The sequence below is a fragment of the Lactuca virosa genome, chromosome 3, assembly GCF_052849685.1.
Source record: "Lactuca virosa cultivar CGN04683 chromosome 3, Lactuca_virosa_CGN04683_v6, whole genome shotgun sequence".
In the NCBI taxonomy this organism is placed as follows: domain Eukaryota; kingdom Viridiplantae; phylum Streptophyta; class Magnoliopsida; order Asterales; family Asteraceae; genus Lactuca; species Lactuca virosa.
In genome coordinates this window covers 263,599,172-263,626,774 of record NC_136428.1, presented here as the reverse complement: position 1 = coordinate 263,626,774, position 27,603 = coordinate 263,599,172, and positions in this window count along the sequence as shown.

The window sequence follows — 27,603 nt, the reverse complement described above, 5'->3', positions numbered from 1 at the left end:
AAGTGTATACACGTTATAGAGGCTTGAAAGGGTGTTTAAGGTCCAAAACTAGTGCGTGTTCTTGGTGTTCTTGACTAAAAATGGATGTTTTCACGGATCAAACCAAGGGAAAAGGCTAGTTAAGGCCATCTATTAGCTAAACCAAGAAGGAATCACTCACTTGTTTGAAGATTGGAGTGAAACTTTGGATGATACGTGAGAGAAAACGAGTTCTAGCTTTGAAGAAGTGAAAAAGTGTTAAAAAATGACAAGTGTTGTATATATATGGGAGAGTGTGTGGTTGGGATGGGTGTGGGGTTGGGTGTGTGGCCGTACACTCAAGTGTGCGGCCGCACACTCCATGTGTTGGAGTGTTTGGCCCGATTTTGCTTATATGCATCGATTTATCCCATTTCTAGGTTCCTACCTTGATTGTATTGGGTTTAGAACACTTAAATAGACTCTAACAGTGCAAGAAGATAGCAAAATGAGTCTAACCTTCATTTATTTGAATAAGAGTTTAAGGTAAAAATTTCGGATTGTCACAAATTCTAGCCAAAAACTCGAAATTCTGCAACCAGAAGCACCAACTCGACGAGTGCATGGACCTGACTCATCAAGTTGGCCTTCTACTGAGTGGACTCGTCGAGTCAGCCAATGGACTTGGCGAGTTCATCAGTCAGAGGCCAGAAAATCATTTTTTTCAACTTTGAAAATTAACAAGCATCAAATATAACAGAAAACAATCCTAGACTCTGATACCACTGTTGGGTTTTAAGCACTATAACACTCATATGGTGCACATGCAACCCTAGATGCTTTGGATCTATGTTTTCTATAATTATTCAAGCATTTTCAATTTTCCAAAGCACACATCCTAACTAGCATTTGTGACATCCCCTAATTTCTCGGCCAGAAAAGACCGATTTAATTTATGCTTTTAAAATAAAGTCATAGAAATCCTTTTAAAAGATGTTGCGGAATTGGTCCCCAAAACAAAACATGATAAAAGTTTATCAAAACCTTTCTTTAAGAAAGTATATATTTTCCTTTCTATCAAAACCTCGGGATGTCATGTTCCGATACAGATCAAAAGCATAAACATGACATTTTAAGCCTTACAACAGTTATTTACAACTACTGGCCTATAATCCAAAAATCTCTCATCATCATCCGACTATGCTCGGGGTCCACTACCTGTAATATTAAAAAACTGAGTGGGTCAGGCTTCGGAGCCTGGTGAACATATAGGGTTTTCAACCCACAGTAAATAAATTTATTAATTTCATCAAACAACAATAACCCGATTACCCATTCCCGTTATCCTCACCATACGTCCCTAAAACAACTATCACAAGGGACCTAGTCTAAGGATTTTCATCGGGGCGACAACACTGCTTTGGGGGTTTCCCAACAATTTATGTCAAATAAGGCAACCATGTGGGGGATGGAGTACATCAAACGAACACCCAAGCTCATTAACACCTACAGGTTGCGAGCCTGCCAGCGTTCCACTGGACTGTCTAGAAACGTCTGTGGTCGTGATCCATACTCCGCTAGACGACTGGATCACAATAACATCGAGGCCTCTCATCATTTTAACACACATCGGCTATTTCGTCTACCCATGTTTTACCCAACATATTTGTAGATAAAATACATATACAGTTTAAAACTTGTATAAAACATCTATTCAACAGTCACCTCAATTAAACAATTAATATAATTACACATAGCACGTATTTTATAGAAAACTTTGTATCTAGGTGTAAGATGAAGGTGACTACACACTCACCTGATTTAATCATAATCGAGCAGCACTTCGTTTCCTAAAACCATCGTTTCTAATAAAACCAGGAGTTTTATTGAGAAACTGGGCCCTGCGAGGGTCGGGCTTTGGGGGAAGTTGGAATGAAAGAAATAGGGGTTTAGGGGTGTAAAATGTCAAATTTCCAAATTATCCCCGGGAGGTCTCGCACCCTTCTATTTATAGGGGCGAGGCTTCTGATCGGACGGTTGAGAGGACTCCACGCGGCGGCAGATGCGAAGAGAAGGCAGGTGGCTCGCACGTGCGAGGGTCCAGGTGTGGGCTTCTAATTGGACCGAGGTCTATGGTCCGAGGGGGGAGTCGTGGCGCACCATGCAAAGCTCGGACACATCAAGAAAGGGCACGCGTCGGACTCCTACTGGACCGCACTTCAGATGCGAGGGAATGCGACACGCCTCGCCAGCTGGTTTCGGTGACTTAGCAATTTCAAACATGTGGCGCGTTATGAGCGAGGGTGACGTGGCCGAAGTCCCACCATGCAAAATTTCTTGGATTTGGCATTTTTTTTCTCGATTTTTGTGCCAAAACTTCTAAAATCCATAACGTTCGCATACGGGCTCCGTTTTGACGTTCTTTATATGCATGTGTAGGTAAAATTACACTCTACAACTTTTTTTTAGACTTCGTCGGCTAATTTTGACTTTAATTTTAATATTATTATTTTTAATAGACCGGGACAGGAAATCCGTTAAAAATTCATAACTTCTTCTTCCGACGTCCGTTTTCGTCTGTGTTTTTACCGTTGTACTACTATTGATGACACCTTCGATTCTCGTTTAGGTTGTGTCGGCTAAAAATCACTTGATCTAAAATTCGAGTTTTTAGTTGTCTACTGCTAAGCTGAAACTTAGAAAAATCATAACTTCCTCATACGAAGTTAGATTTGGGCATTCGTTTTATGCATAGTCTTGGTTTAAGGAACACTACGACTTTCGTTTAGATCACTAAGGCGTAAAAGTAGTATATCAAAGCTCACTTTTTACGTCATTCGGCACCGTGCCGGTTTTGTCGCGAAACTTCGACAAGTCATAACTTCTTCGTTATAACTCGGATTTCGGTATTCTTTATATATCCGTAATCCTTGTCACGACCACCACAACTTTCTTAATAGATATCGGCTTTATCTAATATTTATTTTCGACGCTCATTTTTATTCTTAATTAATTAAATCCTAGTAATTAAGCATAATGCACATAATATTCACATAATCCTTTTCATTTCTTCAAAATGAGTTAGAAAGGTTAACCTAGACTATTAAGTTAATATTAATGCCTAGCCTAGAAACACGGGCGTTACAATTCTCTCCCCCTTAGGATGATTCCGTCCCCGGAATCACACATCAGCAAACAAATGCGGGTAGCGACTCATCATGTCACTCTCCGTTTACCAGGTGAGATTTGGCCCATTCGTATGTTTCCAACACACAAGCACTAAGTCGACCGTCTTGCGTCGCAACTTCTTAGTATTACGGTAAACGATTGCCTAAGGTTCTTCAATTAACCCCTTGTTTTCATCCAACCTTAATTCATAAATTGGAATTATGTCGGGCACATCTCCCGTGAACTTTCTCAAATAACATACATGAAAGGTATTATGAATACCCTCTAGTTCTTCTGGTAATTCTAGCTTGTAAGCTTGATTCCCAATCCTTTGAAGAACTTTAAACAGTCCAATAAACCTTGGACTCAATTTTCCCAAACCATATAAGTCCCTTCCACGGCGAGACTTTAGGTAAAACCGAATCTCCAACTTCGAATGATATCAGTTGTCTTTTCTTGTCAGCATAGCTCTTTTGTCGATCTTGAGCTGCTAACATCCTTTCCCTAATCACTTTCAACTTTTCAGCAGTCTGATGGACTATTTCAGGTCCCATATACTGCTTTTCCCCATCTTCCAGCCAACATGACGGTGTTCGACACTTTTCTCTATACAAAGCGGGATAAGGTGCCATCTTGATGCTCGAGTGGAAACTATTATTATAGGAAAATTCTACCAGAGGTAAGTGTTCATCCCAGTTACCTTGGAATTCCAGGGTACACGCTCTCAGCATATCCTCCAATGTTTGAATTGTTCGTTTGCTCTGACCATCGGTTTGCGGATGGTAAGTTGTACTCAAACACAACTTGGTACCCAATTCCTCTTGTAGACTCCTCCAAAACCTTGAGGTAAAACGGCTATCACGATCGGATATAATTGTTATCCATAGACCATTTCTCGTTGGCTGCTATGAAATGCGCACTCTTAGTGAAGCGATCAACGACCATCCAAATCATGTCGTGACCGTTCCTTGTTCTGGGCAGTTTACTCACAAAATCCATGATGATGTCTTCCCATTTACCGATGGGTACAGTCAAAGGTTCTAAACTCCCATACGGTTTCTGATGTGGTGCCTTAACCCTAACACATGTTACACACTTGGCCACATACTTAGCAACATCGATCTTCATTGTCGGCCACCAGTAGTAGGGTTATAGATCCCTATACATTTTTGTACTGTCGGGATGAATCGAGTACATGGTCTTGTGAGCATCTTCCATAAGAAGATCTCTTATTCCTCCTATCTTATTTACCCAAATCCTATCTTGGAATACCTTCAATCCTTGACCGTTTGTATCAAACACTAACGTTTTGCCCAAACGTTCTTCCTTTTTGTCATTTTTCTCTAAAGCTTCCTCTTGATCTTTCTTTATACTTTCCACAATTGTCGAGATAACTTCAATTCTCAACGCTCTTGGCCTTTTCTTTTCAAGGTTTACCTTCCGACTGAGAGCATCAGCAACAACATTTGCTTTACCAGGGTGGGAAAATATCTCACAGTCGTAGTCCTTAAGTAACTCTAGCCAGCGCCGTTGCCTCATGTTCAATTCCTTCTGATTAAATAGATGTTGAAGACTCTTATGATCAGTGAAAAGTTTGCATTTAGTACCATAAAGATAGTGCCTCCATATCATTAAGGCGAATACTACCGCTGCCAACTCCAGATCATGAGTGGGGTAGTTCTTTACATGCTCTTTCAATTGCCTTGATGCATACACTATCACTTTGTCCCTTTGGGTCAGAACACAACCTAACCCAACTCCAGGTGCATCGTTATAAACTGCGAAGTCATCAACTCCTCCGGGAAAATAAAGAATCGTTGCTTCACATAATTTCTTCTTTAACTTCTCAAAAGCTTCCTTATGCTTCTCATTCCAAGTATAAGTAGCTCCTTTGTGGGTCAAAGTTGTTAATGGAGTCGCGATTGAAGAAAAGCCTTGGATAAATCGGCAATAATATCCAGCTAATCCTAAAAAGCTTTGAATCTCCGTAGGACTTTCAATCGTAACCTTCGAGTTACAAAACAAAACCTTATTGAGGACTCCATCTTCTTCTTAGAATTAGCACTTTCCTTCATTTATTGTAACAGACCGATGGGTCATGTTCTAATGATCTCTCGTCGTCTAATGCACTGCTTAGACTCAGGTCTCTTAGAGACAAATTCCGGAACAAACTATACCTTCCTTCATGTTCTAATGTGATACAATCACAGTTCAACATGTATCATTTCTAACTACCAACTTCTTTAACAATGAGTGCGATACTTCTATTGATCGTTTTGATCATATTTCACTTCAATCTTCTGGCTTAAGACAAATGCTACATCGAACTTGGTTCTCTGAACCACGTGACATACTCATCTTTGTCGGACTCGATTCGATATGACCTCTAAGGTCGGAATAACAATCATCTTCTTAGTCATTACCGAAACGATGGTAACGACAGACTAGAACAAGACGGAATCAATTACTAGCTCCTTGGTAACCTTGTGACTTTCCCTGATCCAAGTACAAGTCCTGTGCTTCCGGTAGTATAGGCCTCTACTACCATTCACACCTACTCCTACTCGTCCCAAGTATTGTCTCGCTGTTCTCTAAGTCACCATATAAGAATTTCACATAGACATTCAATTTATCAGATGACAAAACCAAGGTTTATATTATTTCCTTGAAACGATTACACAATTGTTCAAGTTTACCCTATACTATGCCTCTAATAGGCTAAACCACTTGTTACTATTCACATTACTACTTCATGTCTTGATTTTGGGAATATAAGGTCCTTACTCCTGATCCCTTGTATTTCCATCTGCTTCATCAAGGATCATTTGGAATGCCCTTGATTTTGGTTTTGGTGGAACATTTGGCCTTGCTTCCTCTTTCTTCTTTAGGCAGTCTTTCAAACTGTGCCCTTCCTCATTACATCCATAGCACATCCTCTTGTTGGACGGACACTTGTTGGCATAATGCCTAGTTTTCCCACACATGTAGCAGCTCACCTCTTCGCTACATTTCCCGAAGTGCTTCTTTTTGCACTTCTCGCACCATTTTGCTTCGCTTCCCCTTTTGCCAGACTTTGAGAACATGTTGCTCTTGTTGGCCCTTGAAGACTCCTCAAATTTCCTCTTCTTGCCAACTTCAACCTTGTTGGCGGTCCTGTCATTGATCATTTCTTCAATAGACTTAGCAACCCAGATAGTTGCCTCAAGAACAGATGCCTGACGTACTGGCTCAGTAAGTTCATCCTTACTTTGTTGAAGTAAACGTTTTGTATCTTCCATCTGTTGATCCAACATCGTACGCACCATTGCCTGCACCCCAACCATCGTAATTGGCTCAGGCTGCGGATTATCTTTTGCGAATCCACTTTGAGTACTCGCCATTTCGATCTATACACCAATCGTAGGTGAATTTAGATCTTTATTTTCAATAGACGTTAAATCTTCGTTATCACTGCGAAACGTTTATATGTTAGTTCTAATATCGTAGTCATACGTTTAGAATCCTACACACATAAGGTTTCTAGATCCGGTCGACAACAGACCATAGATCCGAACGAATAATGGCATATATGACAAACATATAACATTTAGCACATAAAAGCATTTTAGGAATCTTTCCTAAAATAGACTAGTGCTCGTGTCTAAAATATTATAGACACTCATCTCACAATCATCACTTACAATTCTAAGTTTAAGTCTAGAAATCCTACAAATTCCTAGTTCGCTTAAACTAATGCTCTGATACCAACTGTGACATCCCCTAATTTCTCGACCAGAAAAGACCGATTTAATTTATGCTTTTAAAATAAAGTCAGAGAAATCCTTTTAAAAGATGTTGCAGAATTGGTCCCCAAAACAAAACATGATAAAAGTTTATCAAAACCTTTCTTTAAGAAAGTATATATTTTCCTTTTATATGAAAACCTCGAGATGTCATGTTCCGATACATATCAAAAGCATAAACAATATATTATAAGCCTTACAACAGTTATTTACAAGTACTGGCCTATAATCCAAAAATCTCTCATCATCATCCGACTATGCTCGGGGTCCACTACCTGTAATATTAAAAAACTGAGTGGGTCAGGCTTGAGAGCCTGGTGAGCATATAGGGTTTTCAACCCACAATAAAGAAATTTATTACTTTCATCAAACAACAATAACCCGATTACCCATTCCCGTTATCCTCACCTTACGTCCCTAAAACAACTATCACAAGGGAACTAGTCTAAGGATTTTCATCGGGGCGACAACACTGCTTTGGGGGTTTCCCAGCAATTGATGTCAAATAAGGCAACCATGTGGGGGATGGAGTACAGCAAATGAACACCCAAGCTCATTGACACCTATAGGTTGCGAGCCTTCCAGTGTTCCACTGGACTGTCTAGAAAAGTTTGTGGTCGTCATCCATACTCCGCTAGATGACTTGATCACAATAACATCGAGGCCTCTCATCATTTTAACACACATCGGCTATTTCGTCTACCCATGTTTTACCTAACATATTTGTAGATAAAATACATATATACAGTTTAAAACTTGTATAAAACATCTATTCAACAGTCAGCTCAATTAAATAATTAATATAATTACACATAGCACATATTTTACAGAAAATACTTCGTATCTAGGTGTAAGATGAAGGTGACTACACACTCACCTGATTTAATGATAATCGCGCAACACTTCGTTTCCTAAAACTATCGTTTCTAATAAAACCGGGAGTTTTATTGAGAAACCGGGCTCTGCGAGGGTCGGGCTTCAAAACCGAAAAGATAAATTTCTCGGGCTTCTCGGGCACTTCGGGGCGTATTTCGGGTGTTTGGTATAATACCGGGGCTTTGGGGGAAGTTGGAATGAAAGAAATATGGGTTTAGGGGGGTAAAATGTCAAATTTCCAAATTATCCCTGGGAGGTCTCGCACCCTTCTATTTATAGGGGCGAGGCTTCTGATCGGACGACTGAGAGGACTCCACGCGGCAGCAGATCCGAAGAGTAGGCAGGTGGCTCGCACGTGCGAGGGTCCAGGTGTGGGCTTCTGATTGGACCGAGGTCTATGGTCCGAGGGGGAAGTCGTGGCGCACCATGCGAAGCTCGGACACGTCAAGAAAGGGCACGTGTCAGACTCCTACTGGACCGCACTTCGGATGCGAGGGAATGTGACACGCCTTGCCAGCTGGCTTCGATGACTCAACAATTTCGGACACGTGGCGCGTTATGAGTGAGGGTGACGTGGCCAAAGTCCCACCATGCGAAATTTCTCGGATTTGGCATTTTTTTCTCGATTTTTGTGCCAAAACTTCTAAAATCCATAACTTTCGCATACGGGCTCCGTTTTTTACGTTATTTATATGCACGCGTAGGTAAACTTATGCTCTACAACTTTGGTTTAGACTTCTTTGGATTATTTTGATTTAATTTTAATATTATTATTTTTAACAGACCGGGACAGGATATCCGTTAAAAATTCATAACTTCTTCATCCGACGTCCGTTTTCGTCTGTCTTTTTACCGTTGTACTACTATTGATGACACCTTCGATTCTCGTTTAGGTTGTGTCGGCTAAAAATCACTCGATCTAAAATTCGAGTTTTTAGTTGTCTACTGCTAAGCTAAAACTTAGAAAAATCATAACTTCCTCATACGAAGTCAGATTTGAGCTTTCTTTTTATGCATACTCTTGGTTTAACGAACACTACGACTTTCGTTTAGATCACTAAGGCGAAAAAGTAGTTTATCAAAAACTCACTTTTTACGTCATTCGACACCGTGCCGGTATTGTCGCGAAATTTCGACAGGGCATAACTTCTTTGTTATTACTCGAATTTCGGTATTCTTTATATATCAGTAATCCTTGTCACGACCATCACAACTTTCTTAATAGATATCAACTTTATCTAATATTTATTTTCGACGCTCATTTTTATTCTTAATTAATTAAATCCTAGTAATTAAGCATAAAACACATAATTCACATAATATTCACATAATTCCTTTTCATTTCTTCAAAATGAGTTACAATGGTTAACCTAGACTATTAAGTCAATATTAATGCCTACCCTAGAAACACGGGCGTTACAGCATCCATTAGAGGATATGCAACATAAAACTCATAGTTAGATGAATACCTCTTATGTATTTTGAAGTTCTTGGCCTTTGAAAGCTTTAGCACCTCGAGTGTGATGCCTCTAATGTGTCACAAACACCAAATGCAAGAGGAGGCTTGAGAGAATATGCTAGTTAGCACAAAATAAATATCAAACTCTTAGAATGATGGTGTAACCGATTTTGGCTCTAGGGTATTCCTTTTATAGCATAACAAATGCTAGGGTTACATCTTTGCAAACCCTAATGCACCATGACCTTTCATATTACTTAGGCTCCATGGGTTAAACCTCCATGGACTATCCATGTTGGTTTAGCCCATCCTAATTAACCATGGATCTTTGGCCCACACTATAAGAATCATTGATTTACTTAATTAGTCCCCGTATATTTAATTAGTCTCCTTTGATCACTAAATTAATTCCAAATTAATTCTTGATCAATACTAATTAAATAATATGATTTCTCAATTAATATATTATACTTATAATATATTAATAAATCACAAATAGCTTTATTCTCAAAAGTCCATCCTATCAAATTGCAATGGTGAAAGCAACCCAAAAGGACCGTGCTACAATCGGGTTAAGTACATGCCAGTTATAGTTTTGGGCTTAGACACCAAATCCAACAGTGTGATAGCTGTTATTGTACGAGAATTCGATGAGTGGTAAATGGGTATCCCAAGCTTTACCAAAATCTATCACACAAGCTCTCAACATGTCTTCCAACGTCTGGATGGTTCTCTCGCATTGCCCATTAGTTTGGGGATGGTACGTTGTACTCATGTTGAGTTTGATTCCCAAGGACTTTTGCAGTGATTGCCAAAACCGCGAGGTATATCTACTATCTCTGTCAGAGATAATGGATATTGGCACACCATGCAATCGTACGATATCTTTAATGTATGTCCTGGTTAACTCCTCCATCTTGTCGGTTTCTTTTATTTGCAGGAAGTACACGGATTTGGTTAATCTGTCGACGATTACCCAAATGGTGTCATGACCACCCGTGGTCTTGGGCAACTTCTTTATCAAATCCGTAGTTATCCGCTCCCACTTCCGTTCGGGTATTTCTGGTTATTGTAGTTGTTGAGAGAAAAACTTGAGAAACACACTTGAACAAACGTTAGAACAAGTTTATATTGCAGAAATTAAAGTTAATCTCAAAGGATCATAAAGCTCAACAATATTATAAGTTAGAGTTAGATAGTTAGATGATTAGTTGCGAAAATATAAGGAAATATAAAAGACAACAAGTATTATATCAAGTATACACTTAAGTTGATTCTTAACAAGGAATGCAATCAGACCAAGTTAGTAAGTGAGTACAAACTTAGTGATTAAGTCTAGAAAAGACTTGCTCTTGAAGAGAGATTACAAGGAGTTATGATTATATTTAGGTGATAAGACGGTAGAGAGAAAGATGAGTGATAAGATTCAAGATGCGTAAGAGAGGTGTTTTCATTGAGAAGTGGAGAACTCTATTTATAGAGTCTCGAAGATTACATACAATCTAATCTATTAAAGAGTTGCCACGCAGGGCACTTTGGATAAAAGAAAGTACTTATACAAAAGACAGATATAAGACTGAATCTAAGAACTGATGACGATGACTGCGGTTGCTGATCTTAAGTGCGGCGGGAGATTGAATGCGGTTCCTGAAGCAACTTCGGATTTCTTTTAAGTTTAAGAGGGTCACTTTAATGTTTCAACAATTTCCCCCTAAGTGACCTCTTCAACTTTTCTTTCAAGTGTTGAGCTTGAGGAACTTGATAAGAATCCACCAGAACTTCCTGACTTCCTTAAGACATGCAATTCTCCTTGATATTTCAAACTTCACTTCAGCAGTCGTATGTTTGGATTTGTTAACTGCAGCCGGAATAATCTCCAACTGCTTCCGGGTCATACGATTCATGGCAGTCATCAGAATGAAGTATTTAGTTTCATTATTTAATCGTTTGAAGATGACTCCAAGATCTGGCAAGTTGGTTGCTCCAAGAGATCTTTCCTGAAAGCCTTCAGTCAGGACCGAAGCTGGTTCAAGAGGAGGAAGGTTGAATTTCTGAGCAAGTGTAGGGTGGATATCAGCATCGATCCTTGCGAAGTCACACACAGTCTCTTTGAGAAAGATACATGCCCTTTCATAAGAGATCTTCATATTTGGGTGCTTTTCAGACTTATTTTGAAATACCTTTGCAATCAGGAAGATTTCTTCCGGGTTCATGCAAGGGAAGTCAGCTTGGGTTCGGGCATAGTCTGAGCTTCTTCTGGTAAGCGTGTACTGAATGAATTCTTCCTTCATGAATTTTCGACGCTTGTAATTTTTGACTGTGGAGGGTCTGTCATTCGACCAGGTTTTCTCTATGGAAGACCCATGTTTGGCATGAAAGCTGTTGAGTCTCTCAAACTGTAAGGGTAACCTCTTATCATCGGGGATACTGCGGTCAAAGGGTTCAAACACAGTGAAGTATTTTGTGTTGGGAGAGATAGGAATGTCCCAATAACCGTCAGTAGGAAGTTCTGCATATGTCAGGTAGGGCTTCTAATCATCATCCAGTAATCTTCTGTGCGGATTGACCCATGAGTTGATGAAGGATTCATCCATTGTAATATTAACTCCATTTTCTCTCCAGATCATCTCAGCAAATTTAGCTGATCTCCAGTCAGCTTTCTTCTGTTTGGTTGCGGGAGAGTCGTTTGAGTAATCTGATGACATGTGGGAAGCCAAGTTCTTGAAATGAGGGGGAGTCTCGGGTTGATCAGGAGAATGATGAGGTTCTTAAATAGGCCTTTGTTGCGATGAAGACTGATGAGTTGGGCTCTTTTGAGGAGAGGAAACAAGTGGTGTCTTTTGTGGAGAAGCTTGCGGTGAAGGTTAAGGAGTAGGAACTTTTTCATTAATGATGGGAGAGCTTAGATGTTGGTGCGGATGGGAATGCTGATGAGAGATTTGATCCGAACTTTGGTCTTCACTTCCCCTTCTTGAGGAAGGAGCAGCTGGTGCTTCCTCAAGCCATTGTCGAAGACCGTCAATTTTTCCACAAACTTGGTGAAACTGAGCTTTTAGAGCATCCGCAAGTTTTTGGTTGTTTGGGATTGCGGGGTTGAAGAGCAAGTGATCAATCTCCTTGGTGAGTTGCAGGATTTCGGGACCGTGAAAGTTCGACGATAGTGACCTGCAGAGATTGTTGATTGTTGACTGTAGATCAGAGATTGTGGATTCATACGCATTGTGCGTTTCTTTAACAACTTTCTGAGACTGAGCAGGCTGATCCTTAATGATGGTCTGAAGATCCGATTTGATGGAGGATACTTCAAAAATGAATTTTTCAGTAGTGGAGATAAAGTGTTGATGATCAGCTTTGCGGTTGTTATCTATGGCCCTGATCCCCATTTCCACTTTAAGGGAGATGCGTTCTGTAGCAAGACGCTCTCTGGCTTCCAGTCTTTCGATGCGATCGATGAGAGACTGCAGGCCAGGCGAATCCTCATATTACGGTTGGGAAGATTTGACGGCAGCAAGAATCTGATTTACTTTGGGCTTAGACGTTGAGTGTTGTGATCCGCTAGATTCTTCTTCTTCATCGAAAAACATCATAACATCTTCTGACTGTTCTGGTTGATTGACTTCATTTGGATCAAAGTCATCAAAGCCAAAGATTGGTGCTGAACGGACTTCGATTGCTGTTCTGTCCTCTTGAGAGTTATTATCAGCAGTGGTAGGAGGGGGCTTGGATGAACCTGCATTAATTGGATTGGCCTGATCTTTGCGGATAGTCTCATCGATTTCTTCCATCCAGTCCTAGACCTTTTGAATTGTAGCAACGGTATTCGCATTGCTGATGGCGTTGGCCCAGTATTTGGCTACGGTTTCAATTTCTTGCTGCTTCTGTTGAAGTTGCTTAGTTTGTTGATCCTTTCTTGCTTGAAATTCCCTACGGAAAGCGGCACACTTCTTAATATCGGATTCTGAGACTGGATTGTAATGCCTCCAAGAATCTTTAGATTCATCACCTTCAAATCCTTGAAAACGCACCGAGGTGTCCCTCGAGTTCACAGATCCTTGCACATTTGTGCTCACTGTGCCTAAACTACCTGAAACAGATGTAAGCAGAGTAGGATTTCCGGAGTGTCCTTGGTCTCCTTGACCCGTGGTCAGGTGTAGCCTCGACTCCGTTCTGGCATGAGTTGAAGAATCGCCCTGCGGTTGGGTAGGTGTTTGGAGTGTTTGGATTACAAAGTCTAAAATGGAGCGCAACTCCGATTCTTGAAAGAAATGAAGTATGGAAGCCCTGGAGACGAGCACAACTCCGATTCATGGGATCTAGTTGGGGGTGAGTCTCCACGTTGAGATGAAACGAGCATACTTTCTGTGTTCGAGTGGCTGGAGAGGGTAGTAGCAAATGGGTTTGCGGGAGCCCCAAGGACTACCGGAGTCTTTTGAGATTTCGGTATCGGTCCGGTCACGCATTTGGCTAGTGGATTTGGTTTTCCTTTTCTTGAGAATGGCAAAAGGAGTAGACTCAGGATCATAATTGTCAACAGATTGATTCGATTGGGAGTCATTTTCTGATGATACAACTTGTTGGATTTTTCGTTTCGTTGAGGGTTCTGCTTCCTTGGGAGTTTTGACTTTCTTGGACGCTTTGTGTTTCCTGCGGGTTTCACCGGTTGTATGTGTTCTTGCTTTGCTGCGGGGGCCTTTCTTTGGAGAAACTAGCTGCTTGAGCCTTGAGGCATTGGATAGAGTAGTAGAATATGGAACTGCGGATCGTTCTAGTTGATTGGGTGCGGTTGAGGCTAATATGTTTTGACTTGGGAGAGGCAGGGTAGAAAGGTATGGGGCAATACCTTTTGTAGCCTCGATGTGATCCGTGACTATTGGGTCTCGAGTCCAACCGTAGTCAGGATGTAGATGGGTAAGCGTCTGATAGATCCAAAAATAGATTGATCTTTACAAGGAGTGTACCTTTTGAGATCGCGGGTGACGAAAAAGTTGATGTCATTGCCCATACTGATCTTGGCATCTGAATGAAGGTCTGAAATGCAGAGAGCCCAAAACCTTGCAAAGATAAGCTCGGTTGGGTTTTCCTTTGGGTTCTCCTTAGGGATATACTGAAGAAAATCATCCCAAAGAATTTGACCATAGTTAACATCGCGGCCTGAGAAGATGCTCCATACGAGCTCAAGTAGTTTGAGGCCCATGTTGTCGATGCCTCCGGTTCGTCTTGAAAGGCTGCGGATCACGTAGTGGCACACAAACTGCCATACTGCAGGCAGTTGATTTTTCTTGAACTCTCCAATGCCCTTGATCTGCTTCTCGTATCCCATTTGATACAGGGTGGAGGTGATGTCTGTGACACTAGGTGAGAAGAACTTTGTCGAAGGATGTACCAGTAAGTTGATTGAAGCAAGAAACTAGTCTTTGGTCAAGATGACCAAAGAATCATCTACTAAGTTCAGATGAACTTCTTGCAGATTGTTGAGGGGACGATGTGCAGAAAAGGCACACTTGAATAATGTGGAGATGGGAACCACATCAGTGAAAGCGTCGAAATGTCCAAACAGAGGATGATTGGAGATGAACTTGATCATGAGGCGAATCGAGTCATTGTATGAAGAGTGATCATCGAAGATTGCCCTAAAATTGCTAGATGCAATGGTAGGCGATTGGTTCCGAGTAGCAGAATCGGAACTAGTGGGTTGAACAGAGGCTGAGGCTTTTGATTGTTTCCTGGAGATTCCTTATTTCACCATTTTGAAAACGGTTGAAGAACTTGCAGAAAAAGTTTGAGTTTCAAGGGGGAAGAAGATGAAGTTGTTCATCTTGAGGGATCAGAGAGCGTAAAGCTTTCTTGGAGAAGAACAAAGGTTTTTATAGTCGTAGATTCCAAAAGTTATAATTTTTACCCTAAAGAGTGATTAAGGGTAAAAGATTTTTTTTTTTAAAAAAACATTATCAGCCACAAATTCGTTTTAACAAAAGGTTATTTTTTTTGTTCATTTTCGAAAAAAAGGAGCATTTAATGAAATGTCAGGCTCAACACCCCATGTCCGCTGAACGTGTGGTGAGGGGTGATAAACCGTTGAATAAAGGTGGAATTTGTAACGGATTTGACGTTTTGGGGTAAGTGGAAAAGACAATTTAAGGAAAAGATTTTCTAAAAAGATTTCTTTTATTGGAAACGAATTTATTCTTGGCATCACACCTAAAATAGGTTTGACAAGAGGTTTATTTGAAAAGAGAAACTAAAACAATAATATGCGACAAAACAAATATTTTTTGAGAATGTTTTTCTTATTTAACGAAGGATCATTAAATAGCACACAATGTTTCAAGAATTTATGAAGAAGTTGAAAGTTCAATCACTGAGATTGTGGTTTTGAAACTTCTCTGCGGATTGAGACCTCATTGCGGATGAGTGGTTAGACAACTTCAGTAGGAGAAACAGAGAAGAACACTTGAACACAATCAGAAATAACAATCAATAAGGACCCTTGAAATATAAGTATGATATATGGTTATGGTATAAATGATATATTACGGTACAAAAGATGTACTGCAGTATACAAGATATATCATAACTATGTAAGATAGATATATTTAGTTAGGACCGCAATGGTGACCAAGAGTGGTCTGCGGTACCTATCAATTCATGAAGAATCGTGGGTCCGGATTCATCATTCCTAACATTTGTAAGACACTATTGAGTTTTGTAGAGTCAAGTGCCTTTGTGAATACATCAGCAATCTCTTCATGAGTATGGACAAAAATTAGTTCAATGTTACCTTTCAGGATGTGATCATTAATGAAGTGGTACCGTAGCTCAATATGCTTTGTTTTGGAGTGGTGAATAGGATTATGAGAAATTGCTATGGCACTCTCTGAGTCACAGTAAATCTGTATCGACAGCATCCTGTATCTGTAGTCCATAAGCTGCGTTTTCATCCACAAGACTTGTGAGCAACAGCTGGCTGCTGCCACATATTCAGCTTCTGCGGTAGACAGTGAGACACAACTTTGTTTCCTTGATGACCAGCTAACGAGTCTTCCACCGAGAAATTGACATCCACCGGAAGTGCTTTTTCTGTGCAATCTACATCCAGCATGATCATCATCAGTAAATGCTTGTAGGCTGAAGTCGTTCCCTGCGGGATACTAGAGGCCTAGAGATTTTCTGCCCTTTAAGTATCTAAGAATGTGCTTGGCTGCGGTCATGTGAGATACTTTCGGATCGGCTTGGTATCTGGTGCATATTCCTGTTGCAAAGACAATGTCTGGTCGGCTTGCGGTGAGGTACATCAATGAGAGAATTATTCCTCTATATGTTTTGTGATCCATTGATTCGCCGGAGGATCGACATATATCTTATATCCGAAGGCCATGGGGACCTTGGCCGAAGAACAATTGTCCATTGAGTATTTCTTCAGTAGTTCAGAGGTGTATTTCTCCTGATGGATGAATATCGCTTGAGGGACTTGTTTTATTTGAAGTCCTAGAAAGAAGTTGATCTCTTTATTCATGCTCATTTGGAATTTGTTCGTCATGAGCTTTGCAAATTCATCCACCATCCGCTGATCAGTTGATCCGAAGATGATATCATCCACATATATTTGTACAAGCATAATGTGATTACCATTTGCCTTTCTAAATAAAGTGGGATCAATCACTCCTCTTTTGTATCCAGACGAGACAAGAAATTCAGAGAGAGTCTCGTATCATGCTCTTGGTGCTTGTTTTAGACCGTAGACTGCTTTTTCAAGCTTGTAGCAGTAATCTGGGAATTCAAGACATTCGAAGCCCGGAGGTTGCTGAGGATAAACCTCCTCTTTTAATTCAAGACAAGTGTGTTTTGGAAAATTTTAAGTGACATGGATTTTCGAATGAAACTCACACGGAAATCATATTCAAGAAAAAATTTGAGTTGGATCTTGTTGGGTAATAAACATCATGGTTTTCGAATGTTTGATCAAGACCACTCATTTGAAATGAATATGATTTGGAGTTTCGAATTTTGGTACTGAAACAAATGTTTCATGAAAATCTGGAACATTGTTCCCCGTCAATTCCATAAAAGTATATAGAGAATTGGGTTTCACTTTCATCACGGTCTCATGATGTCAGATCATAAACACAAATTTTTGATATGTCTAAGTATCGATGGGTTTGATCAGAGACCTCACGGACATATGTCTTTGTGTGTGATCGTGTAAGAACTTTATAGGTGAAAAAGATTGATGTAAGACACGAAAAGTACCTCTGTTGTTTTTGGACCAAACAGTAAACTCTTAACTCATTTTGAGAAGAGTCAGGTAGCTCAGAGACTAATGTGAATATAAGCCTGATTGGGAAGAAATTTTCGTATGAATAATTTCATTAAGGCTTTCGTACACACACATTGAGTCATTGGAGGCTTTTGGACAACATGCAACAGCATCCTTCTAGGGACAACTTAAGTAGTTCAAATGATGAAAAATTTATCGATTCATACGAAAAATGTACCTGACCCTAGAACTGCAAGCATAATCCACTCTGTATCTTCATAATTATCTGCAACAAAATACTAAAAAGAAATAAGAAACAAAATATTTTTGTTGTTTTGAGTGTTCGAAAGTAAAGAGAAAACAAATGAAAATCTTTTTGGATTTTTGAATTTTCGATGATTAAATGACAAAACAAACGAAAATCTTTTTGGATTTTTGAATTTTCGAAACTGAAATGACAAAACAAAAGAAAATCTTTTTTTCCTTTCTTTTTTTTTTTTTTGAATTTTCGAAAATGAAATAACAAAAGAAAAGAAAATCTTTTTGGATTTTTGAATTTTCGAAAATAAAATAACAAAACAAAAGAAAATCTTTTTGGATTTTTGAATTTTCGAAAATGAAAATAACTGTACTCTTTGCAAAAACACGAAATTTTATCATTCTCTGATAAGTGACAAATGTACGAATTCGAAGGGGTCGAAGCGTTGACTATGAACAGTAACCTCTGAATCAACCCTTAAATTTAGTGATAAATTTACGAATTCGAAGGGGTCGAAGCGTTGACTATGAACAGTAACCTCTGAATGCTGACGGATATTGCTTTGTCTTTCATTCAGCGCCTCTGAATCATTCCTGATCATTCATCATTCTCCTTTTTCGCATGGAACATAATTTCCATCGATCATTCCAAGTCCTTCTATTATTCTCACAAGAGATTTTTCATCTAAGGGTTTCATGAAAATATCAGCTAACTGATCAGTTGTTTTCACGAAATGTACTTCAATATTCCCATCCTCCACGTGATCCTTGATGAAATGATAACGAAGTGCAATATGTTTAGTCTTCGAATGCTGCACAGGATTATGACAAATTCTTATTGCACTTTGAGAATCACAATATAATGGAATCTTTTTCATATTAATTGCATAATCACGCAATTGGCTTTGAATCCATATAATTTGTGAAGTGGAAGCAGCAGCAGACACATATTCTGCTTTAGCTGTTGAAATGGATACACATGTTTGCTTTTTCGATTGCCAGCTCACCAATTTGCCATCTAGAAATTGACATCCACCACTTGTGCTTTTTCGATCAAGATTACACCCACCCAAGTCTGCATCCGAATATGCTTGTACAAAGAACCCGGTTTTCGAAGGATACCACAATCCTAACGAAATTGTTCCTTTAAGATAACGAAATATATTCTTCACAGCAGTGAGATGTGGTTCTCGTGGATTAGACTGATACCTTGCACAATTACACACAAAAAACATGATATCAGGTCTACTTGCTGTAAGATAAAGTAATGAACCAATCATGCTCCTGTAAAGAGTTATGTCAACTGCAGGTTTATCTAACGAAGGTGTCAACTTTATGCCAGTTGCCATTGGAACTCGTAACTTCGTGCTATTCGTCAATCCAAAATTTTCTAGCAGATTCTTCGTATATTTTTCTTGATTAATAAAAATTCCTTCTCTGTTTTGACGAATATTCAAACCAAGAAAATTATTGATTTTTCCCATCATGCTCATTTCGAACTTACTTTTCATCAAATCTTCGAATTCTTTAGATAAAGCAGGGTCAGTTGAGCCAAAAATAATATCATCAACATAAATTTGAACAAGCATTAGATGATCCCCAAGTTTCTTTCGAAATAATGTGGGATCAACAGATCCTTTTTTAAATTTGGATTGTTCCAAAAATGAAGTAAGAGTTGCATACCATGCTCGTGGTGCTTGTTTCAAACCATAAACTGCCTTATCTGAAATATAAACATGATTTGGAAATTCTTCGTTAATAAAACCTGGGGGTTGTTCCACATAAACAGTTTCTTCAAGCTCTCTATTTAAAAATGCACACTTCACGTCTATTTGATAAACATCAAAATCTTTGTGAGCTGCATAAGCCAGAAATATACGAACTGCCTCGAGTCTTGCGACAAGGGCAAAAGTTTCTCCATAGTTGATTCCTTCTTGTTGTGAATATCCTTTAACAACAAGTTTGGCTTTGTTTCGAACAATATTTCCATCTTTGTCGGTTTTATTTTTATAAATCCATTTTAACCCGACAATCGAAACATTTTTAGGTTTAGGAATTAATCTCCAAACCTTGTTTCGTTCAAATTCAGACAATTCAGATTGCATTGCAACAACCCAATCTGAGTGTTCCATTGCAACCTTAACTGTTTTTGGTTCAATTTTAGAGATGAAAACATTGAACATGCAAAATTCTTGATGAGTATTCAATACCTCATTCTTTGCATGAATTTGAGCTCTTGTTAAAACACACTATTGTAGATTTCCAATCACTTGATTCTTCGGATGATCTCTTGTCCATTTTTCCATTAGTGGATATGCTGGATCAAATTCCAAAGGTGCATCTTCGTATATTTCATCATTCTCTGAACCTGCAATCGAACAAACATCATCAAAATCATTATTTTCTCAATGTTTTCTAAATGCTCCCCCTCAACAATATGCTCCCTCTCAACATCATGCTCCCCCTCAACATTAGCATTCACTTTTCCATTGTCCCCCTCGAAAGAATGCTCTTCCTCAACTAGAGTATTCGAATCCAATTGATCCCCCTCCACTGGATTATTTTGCATGCTTTCGCCTTTCTCTGGATAAGTTGATGTTGAATCGTCAGTAAGCTTCGTTAGTTCTGAGAGATGATTATCATTTGCATTTATTTCAGCATCAACAGCATGATCTGAAATTCCAAAAATTAAATCATAATCAATATCTAATGTTTGTGAGGATTCAGATTCATCTTGTATGTTTTTCAGAATAAGATGATTTTCAAACTGCAATGTAGTTTGTTTTATGCAGTAATCATCAAATGTAAGATTAAAAGTTTCTTCAACTTTTCGTGTTCTTTTGTTCAACACTCGATATGCAACTGAATTATGCAAATATCCCAAGAAAATCCCTTCATCTGCTTTAGCTTGAAATTTCGTAAGATTATCCTTGATATTCATAATGAAGCACCTGCATCCGAAAACATGAAAAAATTTCATGTTAGGTTTTCGATTGTTGAGAATTTCATATGGAGTAATGTTAAAACGACGATGAATGAAAGATCTGTTTTGAGTAAAACATGCGGTGGATACGGCTTCAGCCCAAAGATATTGTGGAAGATTCGCATATGCCAACATAGTCCTTGCCGCTTCGCATAGAGACCTATTCTTCGTTCAACAACACCATTTTGTTGTGGTGTGTATGGAGATGAAAAGTTATGCGAAATTCCTTTGTCTACCAAAAATGAATCAAGAACCTTGTTCTTAAATTCCGTTCCATGCTCACTCTTAATTTTTTGAACAATCTTCTTCAATGTTGTTTCCATATTTTTGATAAAGTCAATCATGATTTGTGCAACTTCGGACTTAAGCCTGAGAAAATAAACCCACGTAAATCTGGAAAAGTCATCAACAATAACTAAAATGTACCTTTTCTTGTTGAGAGTTGAAACTGTCGAAGGACCACACAAATTAATATGTAAGACCTCCAAAGGTGCAACAATTTTCGAATAAATCGTAATTGGATGACCTTGTTTATGTTGCTTTCCAACTTCACAAGCTGCACATAAAGAATCATTGTCAAATTTAAGTACAGGTAAACCTCTTACCAAATCTTGTACCACTAGTTTATTGATGTTTCGAAAATTGAGATGAGAAAGTCTTCGAAGCCATAGCCAACTTAAGTCTGATGTTGCTTTCGAAAGAAGACATATAGCAGGTTTCCCTACTATCGGATTGATGTTCAAAGTGAACATGCACCTTTCCTTTTGGATTTCAGTAACACTTCTTTTGTGTTGACATTCGAAATAACACTTCCTTCTTCGTTAAAAAGAACTTGATTTTCAGTGCCCACAACAAGTTGATACCAATTGATGAATCAAAGAATCGAGTATTGAATTAATCAGAGTATGAATTCAGATAAGAATGCAGGATTGAACACCGGATGTAAATATGATCTTGTTTCAGCTCGATTACGCTTTCGGATGTTTACAGAGTACAATAGACAGGTCTTTAAAAACTCTTATCTAACTCTAGTAAATAACCCTATTTATAGGGAAACGAAAGCGTACAAAAAATATACTAAGGACCTGACACTTAGGCTTCGAATAAAAGCGCCCTAGTAGAATACATTACAAAACATTCGAAGAGTTCAAAATACATTTCGACTAATTACAACAATTCGACCCTTACAGTTGCGGACGTAATAGTCATCAAATTTGACGTCGAATGTGACAACCCGAAATTTCTATTATGTACAACCATTCACTTCAATAGGAGTCAAAACTGTTTCTGCTAATTTTCAAGCTTTTTGGAATAAGTTTGAGTATTTTAAGATTAGTACTTCAGGAGATAACAGGAGAGAGGATGCCTTAGGGTTTATTATGCAACAATATTATTCCAAAACTCCAAGAGTTTGGTGTTTACGGCCTAAACAAAGGTGTTTACGGCCGTAAACCCTAAAAGGGGGTATAAATATGACACTTTGTCATATTTTACCACTTTTCACAATTTCAAGATCCAAAACTCAATTCTCTCTCAAGTATAATCGACCTTTCTTCTTGATCTTCAACATTGTAAGTGTTTCTAGCCCTAAAAAGTTGATATCTTACTTAATCTAGTGATCTAACATGATTCCATCCATGAAATCATTCCAAAAGTGTAGATCTTCAAGTTTCACCAAGAACACCAAGAACACACACTGGTGTTCTTGGACTTTTAGCACCTTTTCAAGCTTCTACCTAGTAACTACTTCTATCCTAGAGTATTATAGAGCTTGTTACACTTCTAAACATCAAGAAAACACCCAAGAAACCAAGGATCAAATGTGTTTACGGTCCAAGATGTTCTTGGACCGTAAACCCCAAAAAGGGTGCCAAAGTGTGCCCTAGTCCCTTCTAAGCCTCGGAAACTAGCCTAGATCCCTTCCTTGATGTGCTTAGTACTTGTAAACATCAAAAGACCATAAACCATTTGGGTTTACGGCCGTAAACCCAAAGAGAAATGGTCCAAGGACCGTAAACTCCTAAAAGGAGTGAAATGGTGCCCTAATATCTTCCTAAGGCTTAAACATGAAGTATGAATGCTTCTTCTGATCTTTAAGGCTTCAAAACACAAGATGGTCAAAGAAACATGAGTTTACGGCCATAAACGTATGGGTTTACGACCGTAAACTCAATGAGTTATGGTCATAAAACCGTAAAGTCAAATAAAGGGTCCCCTTGAACCCTAAACTCAATAGCAATGTCCTACAACACATAGATGCAATCCTTAGGACTTATGGCACTTAAATAAGGTGTTTTACATGTCCTACGATGTCTTAACTTTGTTAATTAGTTGTTTAAAGACTAATTGGATACATATATGTGTTATTATATGTTTATTAGGATCATTGTGTGTGGACAAGTCTTCACTTGACACCTAGCAATCCTATATCATCAGTTCATCCAAACCACTCACTACAGGTGAGTTCATACCCCTTAATTAACCTTTTAAATGTTTTTAAATACTTTTATGGGGGGGATACAAGTTGAACTATTATAGTTATTATATCAATCACATGTGATTAATAACTACCAAACAAGTGGATATCTTACTTTTCAAACTGTGTTATCAAACTATTTTACAAACTCTTTTACATATCAAATACTTTTATTAAAATCTTTTAACTTATATTCTGTGTATCTATATGGATATAATTATATAAGTAGGATTGAAAGGACTTAGGACTGATAGCTCACCTTAGTTCCTGTTCCTTGTTTGGTTGTGGACTTAGGGTATTCGGGTTATTTGTCCGAAGGTCGTTTGAATCCTAGTTATATATCATGTATATGTGTATAGATATAAAAGGTTACTTCTTTCATTCAGTTCAATGCCTTTGGGTAGCAAAGGTATACAAACACGTTCATATACACAAACAACATTACTAGTAAACTATAATAGGTATAGTTTAGGAAGATACTATTACTAGAACAATGAAACATACAATGAGTCAGTTCATTCATGAGTAATACATAGTGATGAGAAACAAACATAATACAAAGTGATGAGAAACAAACATAATACATAGTGATGAGAAACAAACATAATACATAGTGATGAGAAACAAACATAATACATAGTGATGAGAAACAAAACATACATGCTAGACAGAGAAAGAACACACAATACAGCTAGCACTTACATATACATATACATATACATTACTTACAGTTATGTGAGCCACTTAACGGGGGCATGACACTACCTGTGATGACCCGTTTTGTATCCAGAATCTCCTTAAATGGGGAGCGTATGAGTTTGTGTATAGATCTATACTGGATTGACTATCCTACACCTTGCTGCTCGCTACAGTGGGACTTGCAACTCTACGGGTGCCAAACGTCATTTCTTACGACGTCTTACATCGTTGTTTTTCTATTGAGTCGTTAGCAGGATACAGGCCGATCACATGGTACTTTAAATAACAATTGGTTTAAAGTAATTAGTACAACAGTAGTTACTTAATACAACACTACAGTACTATTTCATTTTCCCTTTACATTTACTTTGTGATATTCACACAATAAACAATAATGTAAAAACTATATTTTTGGTTAATGATAGTCAGATTTGGGAAAATACACACTCTTACAAGAGACACACACACAGATACTAGATGCCTTGGTAGAAGGCTACTTTTAGTAGGAAACATAGGGTTTTCTAGGAGAGTTCAAACAATTACAAACTTTTACAAAACTTATACATTACAGACTTACAAACACTTTCATATAAATACAGACACTAATATACTTATGAACTCACCAGCTTTAAAGCTGATAAACTCTTTCAAAATAACTTGTATTCTCAGGTCACCAGTAGACAGGTACCGGTGCCAGGTTTTGTAAATATGATATTGTTTCAGCTCGATTACGCTTTCGAATGTTTACAAAGTACAATAGACAGGTCTGTAAAACTCTTATCTAACTCTGGTAAATAACCCTATTTATAGGGAACCGAAAGCGTACAAAAAATATACTAAGGACTAGACACTTAGGCTTCGAATAAAAGCGCCCTAGTAAAATACATTACAAAACATTCGAAGAGTTCAAAATACATTTCGACTAATTACAACAATTCGACCCTTACAGTTGCGGACGTAATAGTCATGAAATTTGACGTCGAATGTGACAACCCGAAATTTCTATTCTGTACAACCATTCACTTCAATAGGAGTCAAAACTGTTTCTGCTAATTTTCAAGCTTTTTGGAATAAGTTTGAGTATTTTAAGATTAGTACTTCAGGAGATAACAGGAGAGAGGATGCCCAAGGGTTTATTGTGCAACAATATTATTCCAAAACTCCAAGAGTTTGGAGTTTACGGCCTAAACAAAGGTGTTTACGGCCATAAACCCTAAAAGGGGGTATAAATATGACACTTAGTCATATTTTACCACTTTTCACAATTTCAAGATCCAAAACTCAATTCTCTCTCAAGTATCATCGACTTTTCTTCTTGTTCTTCAACATTGTAAGTGTTTCTAGCCCTAAAACGTTGATATGTTACTTAATCTAGTGATCTAACATGATTCCATCCGTGAAATCATTCCAAAAGTGTAGATCTTCAAGTTTCACCAAGAACACCAAGAACACACACTAGTGTTCTTGGACTTTTAGCACCTTTTCAAGCTTCTACCTAGTAAGTACTTCTATCCTAGAGTATTATAGAGCTTGTTAGACTTCTAAAAATCAAGAAAACACCCAAGAAACCACGGATCAAAGGTGTTTACGGTCCAAGATGTTCTTGGACCGTAAACCCCAAAAAGGGTGCCAAAGTGTGCCCTAGTCCCTTCTAAGCCTTGGAAACTAGCCTAGATCCCTTCCTTGATGTGCTTAGTACTTGAAAACTTCAAAAGACCATAAACCATTTGGGTTTACGACCGTAAACCCAAAGAGAAATGGTCCAAGGACCGTAAACTCCTAAAAGGAGTGAAATGGTGCCCTAATCTCTTCCTAAGGCTTAAACATGAAGTAGGAATGCTTCTACTGATCTTTAAGGCTTCAAAACACAAGATGGTCAAAGAAACATGAGTTTACGGCCGTAAACTCATGGGTTTACGACCGTAAACTCAATGAGTTATGGTCACAAAACCGTAAACTCATATAAAGGGTCCCCTTGAACCCTAAACTCAATAGCAATGTCCTACAACACATAGATGCAATCCTTAGGAGTTATAGCACTTAAATAAGGTGTTTTACATGTCCTAGGATGTCTTAACTTTGTTAATTAGTTGTTTAAAGACTAATTGGATACATATATGTGTTATTATATGTTAATTAGGATCATTGTGTGTGTACAAGTCTTCACTTGACACCTAGCAATCCTATATCATCAGTACGTCCAAACCACTCACTACAGGTGAGTTCATACACCTTAATTAACCTTTTAAATGTTTTTAAATGCTTTTATGGGGGGGGGGATACAAGTTGAACTATTATAGTTATTATATAATTCACATGTGATTAATAACTACCAAACAAGTGGATTTCTTACTTTTCAAACTGTGTTATCAAACTGTTTTACTTCAAACTGTTTTACAAACTCTTTTACATATCAAATACTTTTATTAAACTCTTTTAACTTATATTCTGTGTATCTATATGGATATAATTATATAAGTAGGATTAAAAGGACTTAGGACTGATAGCTCACCTTACTTCATGTTCCTTGTTTGGTTGTGGACTTAGGGTATTCGGGTTATTTGTCCGAAGGTCATTTGAATCCTAGTTATATATCATGTATATGTGTATAGATATAAAAGGTTACTTCTTTCATTTAGTTCAATGCCTTTGGGTAGCAAAGGTATACAAACACGTTCATATACACAAACAACATTACTTGTAAACTATAATAGGTATAGTTTAGGAAGATACTATTACTAGAACAATGAAACATACAATGAGTCAGTTCATTCATGAGTAATACATAGTGATGAGAAACAAACATAATACATAATGATGAGAAACAAACATAATACATAGTGATGAGAAACAAACATAATACATAGTGATGAGAAACAAACATAATACATAGTGATGAGAAACAAACATAATACATAGTGATGAGAAACAAAACATACAGGCTAGACAGAGAAAGAACACACAATACAGCTAGCACATACATATACATATACATATACATTACTTACAGTTGTGTGAGCCACTTAACGGGGGCATGGCACTACCTGTCATGACCTGTTTTGTATCCAGAATCTCCTTAAATGGGGAGCGTATGAGTTTGTGTATAGATCTATACTGGATTGACTATCCTACACCTTGCCACTCGCTACAGTGGGACTTGCAAGTCTACGGGTGCCAAACGTCATTTCTTACGACGTCTTACATCTTCGTTTTTCTATAGAGTCGGTAGCAGGATACATGCCGATCACATGGTACTTTAAATAACAATTGGTTTAAAGTAATTAGTACAGCAGTAGTTACTTAATACAACACTACAGTACTATTTCATTTTCCCTTTACATTTACTTTGTGATATTCACACAATAAACAATAATGTAAAAACTATATTTTTGGTTAATGATAGTCAGATTTGGGAAAATACACACTCTTACAAGAGACACACACACAGATACTAGATGCCTTGGTAGAAGGCTACTTTTAGTAGGAAACATAGGGTTTTCTAGGAGAGTTCAAACAATTACAAACTTTTACAAAACTTATACATTACAGACTTACAAACACTTTCATACAAATACAGACACTAATATACTTATGAACTCACCAGCTTTAAAGCTGATAAACTCTTTCAAAATAACTTGTATTCTCAGGTCACCTAACAGGTACCGGTGCCAGGTTTTGAGAAGATGGAGC